This window comes from Pleurodeles waltl, chromosome 5 (assembly GCF_031143425.1).
Source record: "Pleurodeles waltl isolate 20211129_DDA chromosome 5, aPleWal1.hap1.20221129, whole genome shotgun sequence".
Taxonomy (NCBI): domain Eukaryota; kingdom Metazoa; phylum Chordata; class Amphibia; order Caudata; family Salamandridae; genus Pleurodeles; species Pleurodeles waltl.
The window spans coordinates 1,744,961,686-1,744,975,001 of record NC_090444.1 but is presented as its reverse complement, the minus strand read 5'-3'; positions in this window follow the sequence as shown (position 1 = coordinate 1,744,975,001).

The following is a 13,316-nucleotide window of genomic DNA, read 5'->3' as shown; positions in this document are numbered from 1 at the left end:
AAGATCTAGCATCCTGCCAAAATTGGTGTAATTCCGTTCAGCGGATCGGGCTGTAGTTGTGTCTAAAGAACCATTGGGAAAATGCATGGGGAAAATATGTTTTGGGACCCCCTGCTTGTTCTCTGCTCCCACTTGACGGATCACCCCAAAACTTTCAAGACACCAGCTGAACTGACTGTCATACTAGTTTTGAAAAATTTGTGAAGATTTGGCAAATGGCACCAAAGTGATGGGCAAAACAAAAAACATTTTTTTTACAGAAACTAGTAACATGCAATCAAACTGTACTTAGTTCAGACATTTTTCATAAGTTTCTGTTAGAGAGACACATTCCAGAGCTCAGCTGGTAACATCCTTACATTACCTCTCAATAAGAATAAATCTTTAGAACCATGAACCGTCAAATGACTCTGTGAGCGCATCAGCATTATTTGGTTTACTATGTTATTTTATATGGGGATGCGTTAGAGGTTCGATGGACCTTTTGACTATGTTTAGAGTGATTCCACCATGAGCACAAATATTTCTCATAACCTTAACTAGCAATGGGACAACAAGTTCCATAAGTCAACATCAATGTTTTAGGACTCAGTAATTTTCTAACACACCATGACTCACGTGGCCACGAATAACCACACCTTTTAGTAAAATTAAAAAGTTTATTTCCCTAGATTAACAATGCTGATGTCACATAAAGTAATCTCAGAACCAAATAATATACATATACAAACAACACAGGCTGACCAAAGCGGCGGAAAAAACTCAATCTAACCAAGGCATTTATCATTAAACATTCAAGGGTTACCTTACAGATTAATAATAACAAGATCTGAATAACAGAGATGGTATACATCTAGACTTAACAGGTGAGTAAAATCAATCTTTGTTAATAACGTTTGCCAGCACATGGCACACTAACTAACCCTATATTCTGAATGGCATGTTTGGGCTTCATGCAAAAGTAATTTAGACAAAAGTTAATTTGGAAAACATCTAACTATGGCTCTACAATAATAGTGGTATGTACTTAAGGAAAGACAAAACCCACAACAAAGACATTTGCAGTTGTTATACCTCTCCTGTATGGATCAGCAAGCATAGACTTCTTCATCAGTTGGGCATCCGTCTGGTCAGCGCCAGCATGGAGAAAGTGAAGGTGATTGGCTCAGCCACAGTTGGGCTCTAAATTAACCGAACCAACTTAGCAAGGATATCAAACTATGGAAAACAGCATTGATAGCATTTACAATCAATACCAGTAATTAAGCGATGAGGCTAAGGAAAAGGAAGAAAAGACATCTGGAACTGCGTTGCTCCTCGAACTGGACCGGTGAAGGACAGAAAATGGACTGGAACTCCTAAGTGCAGTCGAGCTAAGTTAAAACTCGAGTAAGTATTTTCTCACACCATCATTGGTCAGAAAATCGTGTGTTCACAGTAGAACCAAGAAACTTTAATTCTCAAATCTATGATAAAGTTAGACAGTCTTTCACACGTCAATGATTGGCTCCTCTTCTCCCATTTCCATCGCCAGTTTTGTCAGGTCACTTTTTAGTTGCAATCATTACTGCATTCAGTGAAGCCATTGTTAGGCCCTGAGAACATTTGCTTCTCATGCATCAAAGATACAATTGTATCCATAGGTATAACACTACATTTCAGCAGACAGTTTCTCACAAGAAAGATTAAGCCATCAACATTGCAAGGTTACAAATCTATTTGGTCAGCATTACGTGAATAATGTGTGAACAATGAATAAGTGTTAATTCTCTGCTTCTACAAAAACGTTTACGAACATTTATTTTGCCATGAAACTTAACACGAGGCTCTGTCGACGAGGCCTATAATTTCACAATTACTCTCTGCCTAATAAAATTTAAACAAGTACATTTTATTAATAAATTAATATGATCTACAAATACATTTTGTTCTACATGTGCACATTATTTAAACTATTAATGCAAATTCTTTATTAATGTGGTATATGGTATGGTGGCCACCTCAGTGGGCACACTTTCCAAGACACTTAACTTTTATGTTGTTAGCATCATTCGTGTAAATTCTTAGCTATTAATCAATGCAAATTTATTAGTAATTAATTCAGCTTTCACAATTCTATTAGTCAAAGCCACATACTAATACCAAAACAGCCTTTGGATTAAGTGATTAACCAATAGTACATATTTATACTTCTTTCAGACAGACATCACCCTGGTGGTAAGGCCTGTTTCTTCTTTCGCAGTGTCCTTCTCCATTGGTTTCACACGGGACCCGCTTTGCTCCTTTGAGCCTGAGGCACATCAAGGTGAGCATTTACCATTCAGGATGGTTGTTTTTGTTTATCAAAAAATAGGAGAACTGCTTTTGTAATATTAACAAAGATTAGGAATCGTGTTCCCAGCAGAGCCTATCCACTAAAATGTATATCTCTATGTGCGGATATCTGCAGTCCCATGGCAGAAAACTGAGAACATAAGAGATATGACAGACGTATGCAGAGATGAGGCAGGGTCAGTGACTCACTGCACCTGCCTGAGGGAGGCTCTGTCCCCTCTTTGTAGTGCAGGAGGGTGCCACCTGCACACAGTGGTGCTGGAACAATTTTCACAGTAGAGGTGCTGCCATTAATGGCACATGGCTGAACACATGTGGACTGTGAAAAATCCAAGCATTTCACCTAAAACAGTATAGTCAAAGAGCCACGCCCATTCAACAGAAGCATGGTAAAGGTGTGCTATGTAGTCAGTGGGACATTATGGAGTACACTGTTGCAAATATATTATTACAACATGGTTTGGTAGCATCCCTCTTTAAAGACAGCACATTGTCCATTGAAAAGGTCACAAAGCACTTTTACCGATAAAAGTATATAGTACACAAACAATGTGTAGGAATTGTGTCTCTGAAAATATTTATAATTTGCACATCACAAAGTGTTATTTTGATCCTATTAAAACCTGTGTTTCTATCACACCTCAGAATTACAACACAAAATGCTTCATTTGTGCTTTCCTAACTGCTGATATCTTATGAAATAACTGTACTGTTCACTTACTGGTATTTAAATGTTGTTGTGTGTTATAGAAGAATGCCATCCTATATAGCCTATTCTTTCACACTCCCTGTATCCCAGCAAGACTGTCTGATAGTTCACTTTACAAAATCCTCTAACTTTGCAGACAAAGAAAAAAAAACACCAATCTTCATGTTAAGCAGTTTGTCAGAAGACATAGCCTGACATTTGTCATTTCTCTTTGAACACACAGCAAATGTGACAAGATAAACACATCATTTGAAGGCATCATTATTGCTCCTTCACCTTTTGAACTTAAACATGGTTGTTTTAGGGGTGCTACAGCACACCAAGCACCCCTGCTTCCTGCGCTTACGCCTGCACAAGCAGTCACAATGTATTCAGTAATGCGCTGTTCCCAGGGCAGCTGTGTGTCCCTGTGTGCCCTGGAGCAGCGCTTTATCATTAACAGGGTGCACTGGCCCTGTTTGCACCCTGGTAATATGGACCCAGTTCTACAATTGTTTCTTACTGTAAATGTTCAGTGCACATGTGAGTGAAAGACAGAAATTAATAGACACCCTAGTCAATAACTGGAACCTCATTCTCTGTTATTTGTTTTATATATTGGCTACCTAGTTCTGTAAATTTACAGCATGCACCTTAGTTGTACCACGTGGGCGGTGTTCTGGGCATAGTTGCAGCCCAAGTGGCATAGTGAGTCCTAAGTATGGGTTATAGTTTCATCCTTTAAAGATTATTCATATTGATAAACAAAACATTCATTGTTTTCCTCTATTTACAGCGTAATAGCATTATCAAACATAGCGCATCCTTTTAAGGATGTCGGCGTGGTGTCGGGGGTATCTGATGCAGTTGGCAAATGGTTCAGTTTCATTCCAGAAGATGACACCTTTTGAATTATGTAGGCCCAAGGCTCATGTTTGAGTTGAGGCTGCTCAAACTGTATCTTTATTTTCATATTTGTTTCATGTGTATAGACATGTTTAAAGATTTAGGACCAGATGTATGAAGCTTTTTTGAGGTCGCAAACAGCCTTTTGCAGCCGCAAAAAAACATTTTCACATGTACAAAGGCCCAATCGCAAATTGGGTTTGTCAGTTTGTATTACAAAGGGGCGTTTTTAGGGAATCCCTTCCTAATCCCAAATTTCTGTGGTATGTGTGAATGATTTGTGGCCAAAATGTGGTCGCAAAACATTTGCATTTTACTGCCTACTTGAAGTAGGTGATAACCCACTCGCAAATGTGAAGGGGTTCCCAAGGTCCCCATTCTCCTCTGAGAATGGTTCTAAAAATATTTTTTAATTGCAGGAACTGGACCCACGGACCACTGCCTACTCTTAAAAAATAAAAGGGGAACTTTATATATCCATATATATATTTTTAAATGCATCCCATTTTCCTTTAAGGGAAACAAGATACATCTAAAAAAAAAGAAAAAAAACATTTCTTTCCTTAAAAGCAATCACAGACATGGTGGTCTGCCAACCCCAGCAGGACACCATCCCTGTGATTTTAGCGATTCGCAATGGGTCGCAAAGCGTAATGAGGCAGGTTTATTTGTGAACCACTTGGAATCGCAGAAAGTGTAAAGCACACTTTCGCACATGGGTGTTTGCGATTACCAAATAGCAAAACGCAAAAATTTGCTGTTTTGTAATCGCAAAGCTGAACCTACGTACATCTGGTCATTAGTTAGTTAATGCTGACAAGGTGTGGATACTTGCTTCAGGAATTTATTAGCAGTAATGGCCCCAAGCAAAACAGGAACATCAATCAGCTGAAGCACCAATGATTAACAACGGCCTCAGCATTATTGAGCATCAGTCACCCCAAACAATAATGACTGAATAGGTGACTTGGCTGTAAGAAGCATCAATGGACCCAGGCAGAAATGTGAAATAATTGCATTAAACACTGTCAAGAGTTTCTGGCCACCTATACAACTATGTATATGCACTGTACAAACATCAAACCTATTGGCCTTGATAATGCCTTTTCTTTTGGTTCTGGTCCCCTAATTTATTACTTTCATTTGACAAATACAGAAGAATGTAATGTGAAATAAAATTGGCATAGTGTGCCCGAGTGTTCCTCTCCTCTTTGTGATCAGGTAGCAATGGCTGTCTGGACCCATTCGCGGTAAGTGTACTGTGTGATTGCAGGACCACAACTAATCAAGCCCATATTTTAACTCATAATAATTCCCATCCGAAGATTATTTTAAGCATAGTATGGGGCGGATAGCATTAAACAGCTGTGCAAGTGAAACTTTTGTACTAAACATATATATTTGTGTGTCAGTCAAACTGGGCCCGCTGGTAGTTCAATAACTCATTGTTTTGCCAGTGGGCTGCTTGATGTTTGTCTTTGAGATGATGTATCGCATTTGTCATTAGTTCCCCACAGTTATACTGTGGCTATGCAATATATGTAGGCCTGCCTGAGCTATGAATCTTGTGCTCGGCTGTTAGTCCCAAAACTAACTTTTAAAAAGATAGAAGTACAGACACTTGAGATTAAAATATACACATAAAGATGCCTACACTTTTTATTTGAATTTGTGGTTCGGAAAACAGATTTGTTCAAATGATGCTCGTGGGACATTATAGTGTTTTAATTCCTGCACAAGGATGGTGAGTTACTAATTAAATAAGGAAAAGCACTTGTGTTTGTCATGCAAAGCAATGAATGTCAATATGTGTTGACTGTTGAGACATTTCACAATTAATTTTTAAAAAAGTCTTCTGTCAGCATCGTTTGTACTCGAGGTCTGTATCAAAGACACAGTAAAATATGTATTTAATTAACGTTATTGTGGGGCTTCTGTGCCTGTGTTCTTGCCATGCTGGAAGGTTTAACATGTATGGGCTTCATACCGTGTGAGTGAAGTCAACTGGAGTTGCCTTTATCGTCCTGTCAACCATAAACTCTCCCCTCTTCATGTTCCCTAGCTGAGTCATGATAGACCTTGAGAGCTTGGTCAAGGCTCTGGATTCACATTGTGCTGGGAGGATTCTTCAGCCACATAAAATTTAAGATTGTTTTGAGAAAAGGAAAAAAAGTTGAAGTACGTAGATCCACAAGATGGACAATAGTAAATGTGTAAATGCTCGGGATTGATTACTTAGTGTAGGCAGGGAACACTCAGCCAAGTTTCGCCCTTTGATGGCCAAAATGTCCAGGGTTTTCTCAAGGCACTTTATTTGGTCAGGGTAATTCAAAGCTGGAATCAGGAGATAGGGTACCCGAATAAGCAAGATGCGTGCCCTGAAGTGGTAAACAAATATCCTGGCGATAGGAGAAACAATCATGACATCATCATTGTGAGTCCCTACAAATCTATGGTGCACAGATGTGGTCACAGATTTGATACGTAATATTGAGATAAATCAGTTGCAGAGCAAGTCTCAATGTCCCATGTGGTCTCAAAATGTGGGACTTTTTTGTTATCATTTTCTTTATTTTATTTTTTTGCCAGTTTTTGTCCAGCTATTAAATGTAGTTGTATTGAAGCACCAGAAGCTGTGTCTCATCCAGTGCCAAATGTGGTCTTGACACTGGGACTTTGATTGGTCCTCTTCTTTATTTTTCAGGTGGAGGTGGGCCTGAGTTCCTTCTGTATACATTTGAAATGGTAGATAGTTTTGTTTAATAGATCAAGTGAGCACATATAATAATAGAAACCTTGTGGCAACCCACATGAGGCCATCTTACTGTTGAACACAACAGTACCTAGTTTGATTTCACTCAGAGTAAATACATGACTGAGTCAAGGACAGGTATGTGCCTCTAAATCCTGTCCACTGTGGGTGTTCTCTAAGAGATATACCATTACCAACAGAATCTCATAATGCAGACTGTTCCAGGGGATTACATGTTGCGTAACGGACCCAGAAAGTGGGGCAAGGCTATTTTCTGATGTTAGCTACCACAGCTTTTATCCCTTTTCATGACTCTCAATACTCATTCGATGCTGAAGAATTTGTCCTGGAACATCTGGGCATTCCTGTAGGTGTTCTTCAACACTCCTCTCCAGGATTTGCCAATGTTCGGGTAATTTAAGATAAGTTGTGTGTTGGCTAACATTTCAGTCCTGTATCCTTAAATATTTTGGGCACTACCCCCTTAATAAATGATACATCAAAAAGCAAGTTTGGAACCATTTCATGATACTTAAGTCTGGCATCTACTGTGGTCCAGAGCCTGACTCTGAGACATGTAGGGCTCAGAAACACAACCCCTTGATGACATTAGACCAGTGTCTAAGTACTGGATTGTTGAAATTAAGCAGTAGTGACAACATTCATTGTTATATTCTTAGCACAGAACATTTTTTCTCTGATTCAGAAGTAGTGTGGTGCCTACTGGCCTCTCTCATATATTGTTTTGCTTGCATGAGATGCCTACATCTTTGGTCTGACATCCCGTGTGTATGTTGAGCTCATGTTGAATAAAGTGTGCTTTGTAGCAGGAATCTGTATAGATGATAGTGTAAGGTTTCTGGGAGAGGTGGAATCCATTTTGGATAGCTTTTGATTTTACTTGGCACAAGATGGAGGTTGCTAATTAATCCTTCATTTGAGTTACTAGTCGGAGAAGGGAAAGTCAGCAGATGCTATTGTAAGAGTGTGGAAGCTTCTAGCCACTGCCTAACCCTTTTTTATCGCTCTGAAAGCTACTTCAGGAAGACTTATGACAGCCATGTGTAGAGGCTTCACACATGATTGTAAACATGTTGTGTGTCCTCCTGCCTGGAGTCATCTTTGCCACTAACTATATGCTGTGAGAGCCGTCACCTTTACAAGACAATGTCAGCGGTGGATAACGAACATGAAATATGAAAAGGAACTGCCCCAGCACGTTCCTGCACAATAAGAGTGGGCTCAACATCCCCTGCCTGCTAATTGCATATAAAAGTGGGACTCAAACTTGCCAATTTGTTCTCAATTCCAAGTACAAGATTAAGTAAGAAAGTGATTTGCAGAGTTCTGGAAAAACTGCTGAGATCCAAGTCTGGTATCTGTCAAACACTCAGCCCTCCAGAAGTGAAGCGACCTCTCACAATGTCTGCAAGGAGCCTGCCTGACTTGCTGAGACAGGATGCAAACACACACACATGAGCTAACCGGCCAAGGAAGAAATCCAGTCACCAAGTCCTGAAGAGTAGCCGCCTAGAAGAGCTGTCAGTTTGCAGGTGGACAACCAGAATGAACCTGAGTCTTTTCGAAATTTTATAGCCATCCTAAGTACTTCTATTTTCAAGCAACATTACCCGAAGCAGCTCATCAACCCTTGTCTCCACTCCAGTGTGCCCTCTCCAGACTGCCAAAATGGGAAGACTTGTACTCAGTCTACCTTTTGTCACAGAGATTGTGACCCACATCATGAACCAGAGGATAGAAGGCAATTTCTAGAAGTGCTGGGACCTCCTAAATCAGAGCTGAACTCCCCACAGTTGTTGTCCTCTAGCTGGCCCTATGTGGTCTTAAGAAGGCAGGGCCACCCGGCTCAGCCACTGCAACCCTGAGTGTGGCTCCTCATCTATGTGGTTATATGCTTAGACAATAATTTGACTTAACAATATAAGTCTCAATTTTGCCTGACAATTTATATATACATATAGTTTATGTGATTTATGCTCTGACACTGTTATTGTTTTTCTAAATTATGGTCTACATTAAATCACTAATAGGACTGTAGTGTGTCCTATGTATTAACATTAGTTGTTTGTCAGAAATCTGTTTGGCTTAATGGAAATGTGTATCTAAATAAAATCCAGGTGGGCCTATTTTTTTAAAAAGGCCTGCCACTATGTCCTCCTGTGGGAGCATTCTTAGCAACTTTTCATTTGAGCTGGAAGCAAATTTATTTTTGCTAAAATCTGCAAACTATGCAACAGTAGATGAACTTTTTGGCAAGTGCATAACATCTATAATTATGTGCACAATGTCACTGGCACAGTCACATAACTCCAGTGTCCCTGCTTATAAGAGATCAGTGGCCGGTTGGAACTACTGCAAAGTTCTTTGTGTGATGTACCAGTCATGTGTGTCTCCCAGCAAGACAGCTATTGCACCAGCTGAATAGATCAGCTAATCCTCTCCATGCAATGCATTTAAATAGAGACTGGAAGCCAGAGATCCTTCTAAGGATTGTATAATGACTATCTTTGAGATATTCAAGAATAACACATTTGGAGTTGCAGCTTTGCAGAACATCTATTTAATGTTATTGCTTCAGGTGCAAATTAGAAACACAGCAAGAAAATCTTATATTTTAGGTATAACACAAACATTGTGGGTATACTTCTGGGCCTACAAGCATTTCAAATGTTCTCCACAGGCATGGGAATGTGGCAATGTACAACAGTGCTTAATTTGTTTCATAGTAGCCTACTCCGATGCTGATGAATGCCAGGGTTCTTGATTCTCCATAGTGCTTATTTCTTTCACTACCCTTACTCTTTACTTTTTTTCTCTTTCTTACCCCTGCAAATTATTCTTCTTCCATGCTTTTTCTCTTTGTCACTGTTTCTCCAGTCTTTCACTTTCTCCTTCTTTCATCCTCTCTCTGTCTTATTCATGATCCATGTATAATGATGAATATTATGTACAAAAGTAAGTGCTGGTGCCTTGCTTGCAACCTCGGCCCAAGGCCATACTTGTTCCCAGTGCTACTATCTACTAAGATATGGAGCTGTCCTGCTCTCTCCCTAGCACTGGCTCACAATCTGGCTGCCTACCACCACACACATACCTTTACACCATAGAACAAAAGTGTCTGTCATGTCTACCATATGTTTTGTACTGGAAGGGCACTTTCCCAGTACTAATTACTATGCCTAGACAATCTTTAAAATGTTTTCCCACTTTGGATTTGTAGTGTAGGGTGCAGCTCACATTTCAAGTCAGAAGAGTTTTTTCCTCAGCACCTGCACCCACTTGACCAGACCAACGAGTGCTATAAAGCGGTGGAGGCACTTCGTGGTGCGGGACGCGCTAGCATCTATAAGAGGGACTACATATCACAGACTGCTCTGTGGCTCTAGGAGGTGGCAATTTTCCTAAGCACCTGCACCCACTTGACCAGACCAACGAGCGCTATAAAGCGCGTGGAGGCACTTCGTGGCTCGGACACGCTAGCAACTGTAAGAAGGACTAAATATCCCAGACTGCTCTACGGCCCCAGGAGGCGGCCATTTTCCTCAGCACCTGCACCCACTTGACCAGACCAACGAGCGCTATAAAGCGTGTGGAGGTACTTTTGCGGCGCGGGACGCGCCCAGGCCAGTACCGGGCCAAGACGTGCCTGTCTTAGCCCGTCAGAGACCGGTAGAAGCTGGGCTAGGCCCATACTCTTTGGGCTTTAAATCTTTGATGCATATATGTGGGCTCTTACTGTCATAGGCATTTCTAGATCTTGTTAGCCTTTTCCGTAGTGACTATTGGCATAATGGGGAAAAGTAAGGTGACCACAGGTTCTACGTCCAGTTTTCAACCTCATTCCCGGTCCTCCATTGTTAATTTTCTGGTACGCGCAGTGGATTTGGTTTCAAATTAAATCAAGCTGGCAAAGCGCCGCCTCTCTTTAGTGGCAGAGGACATTGAATCTAGGTTCCCTAGCAAGCCCCTGAGCCCTGCCACTACACGTAATATTGGTTCTGCCAAAAACACGCTGCATGATATTCCACCACCGGCCCCTGTCACTCAAATCCCTTGTATGGACCTAGAAGGGGTGGTTTTGGATAACATAGCTGGGGATGTAGGTGTGAGTACTGTTGATTGTTCTGGTGTGCCAGAAGCTCAGTGTGGCTCTTTTGACTCCAGCCCATTACCAAAAAGGCAAAGGAGGATTGCCAAATCAAGAATTAAATTTGCCACAAAGTCACAGCCCTTGATTCTAGATACTCTAATTAGCTCTGTGCCTTCACACACCCCAAATATTGACCCCTCGCCTCGCTGAAGATTTGGTTCACTGATTTATTGGATTCTAAGCTGCAACTGATCCACAGCCGATTAGCAACACTAGATTCTAGTTTGGGACATTAAGTCTCAATGTCAGTGAAGGACCCCCTGCAAGTACGGTCAGTAGCATCTCACACAAGGGCCCTCGATTGCCCCTCTGTTAGGGGGATTGTCCTGAGACCTAATCACCTATCTACAGTAGCCACACAAATCTCTACAGGTCTATAGAATGAGGGTAAAGAAGGTAGCTCAATCAATCAGCTGGCCACTCTCCCTGTTCATCCACACACACAGGACCCTCAAATTGCAAATAGTATTCCATCCCTTGGTAGCCAGTACGAACAACAGGCTGAGCACCCCCTACCCCAGTTCCCGGTTATAAATCTGCCACCAGCCTCTTGTCCATATGTGGTCTTTCTGGATAATGTCCCTAAGCTTCAAGGTTCCATAAAGGAATCCACCTCAGCCCTCAAAAACAAAGGCCCATATTTATACTTTTTGACGCAAACCAGCGCCGGCGCTGGTTTGTGTAAAAAAATGCACCGCCGGCTAACGCCATTCCAACGCACCAGACAGGCGCCTTATTTATGGATTTACATTAGGCAGCGCTGCGGGCTGGTTAAAGTAAAAAAAAAGACTGTAACCGGGCAGCGCAGGCGTAGGGAAGAATGGGGGTTGTGCATCAAAAAATGGTGTAAGTCAGGTTAGAGTCAAAAATCATGCCTCTAACCGGACTTGTGCCATTTTTTTACGCACAACCCCCATTGAAATGGCTCTTGCCTTAGCAAAGACAGGAGTCATGCCCCCTTGCCCAATGGCCATGCCCAGGGGACTCCTGTCCTCTGGGCATGGTCATTGGGCACAGTGGCATGTAGGGGGGCCCAAGTTAGGCCCCCCTATGCCACTTCAAAAAATAATAAAAAATTACTTACCTCTACTTACCTGGGATGGGTCCCCCCATCCATGGGTGTCCTCCAGGGGTAGGCGAGGGTGGCAGGGGGTGTCCCTGGAGGCAGGGAAGGGCACTTGTGGACTCCTTCCATGGTCAGAGGCCATGGAAATGAGCCCACAGGTCCCTTAATGCCTGCCCTCACCCAGGTGTTAAAAAACGGCGCACATCAGGCTGTGCACCATTTTTTAAGGCCCGCCCCCTCCTGTGCGTCAAAATGACGCCGGAGTATAAATAAGGCGCACAGGCCTTAAAGTCATTTTTTTGGACGGGAATGCTTACCTTGCATGTCATTAACGCAAGGCGGTTTCCCGCATCCAGAAAATGATGCACACGGAGGAATTTTGACGTTCGCGGGGTCGGGTGTCAAAGTATAAATATGGTGTTGGGTTTGCGCTGAATTTGCGTAAAAAATTTTGACGCAAATTTGGCGCAAACAGAGTATAAATATGCCCCAAAGTTACTTTTTGGTTAAATACGAATGTAAGTTGTAAGTAGGGCCTTTTTAAAGAGATCCTGTTTATCCGTCTGGTGGGTGGTATAGGTTCAGTGAGGAGACAATCACTTGGGGATCTTATGATTGTCAACTTTTGAGATCCAAATGTTGCCAGGGAAATTTTAGCACTTGCCAGTATGGTGAGACTGAAGCAGATTAGAATTCCACCTTTGGGCTTTATTTACAAACATCTAGCCCCCACGAGAGTAGCTCAGAACAATGAGAACACCCAGATTTTTCATCATATGGGGCTCAGGGAGCCGTTCCCTTCCAAGTCATCTTCCACTTAGTAATCGCTACCTAGTTCTGAGTGAACTGGAAGAGGTGGATTGACTACCACCGGCACCCTAATTGAGCCTAGTAGAGCTATTGGGGAGGGGAATTTGGTGGAGAAGGGACATATTGTCACCAACGGGATTGTATCCGAAATAAAGCAACCTGTAAACGTCTCAGGGAAACTGGCTGGGTGTCCATCAACTAATAAAACTCAACACTGGAAATTCCTTAGTGGGAATGTGGCCGGTTTGGCCTGAAAGTTAGAGGTCGAGGGTTGGCGGCTGTTTATATCAAATTTTTATGTTATCTTTATGCAGGAAACCTGGGCTGTTTCAGAACTGGATTTTGGTGGATACACTAGCTTTAGTAAGTTTGTCACCCCCTCACCTTCAGGTCGTGCTAAAGGGGGCCTGGTAGCCTGTTTTAATGTTAGTCTTGGATATAAGGTCTTAACAATAACAACAGACTCAGATTTAATTCAAGAGTTTGAAGTACATTAGGGTGGAAGTTAAGAATTTATCTGGTGAATTATTATAACAATAGTTCTGCATCTACTAACAATTCTTCCTTTCATGACCTTTCTCTAGCAATC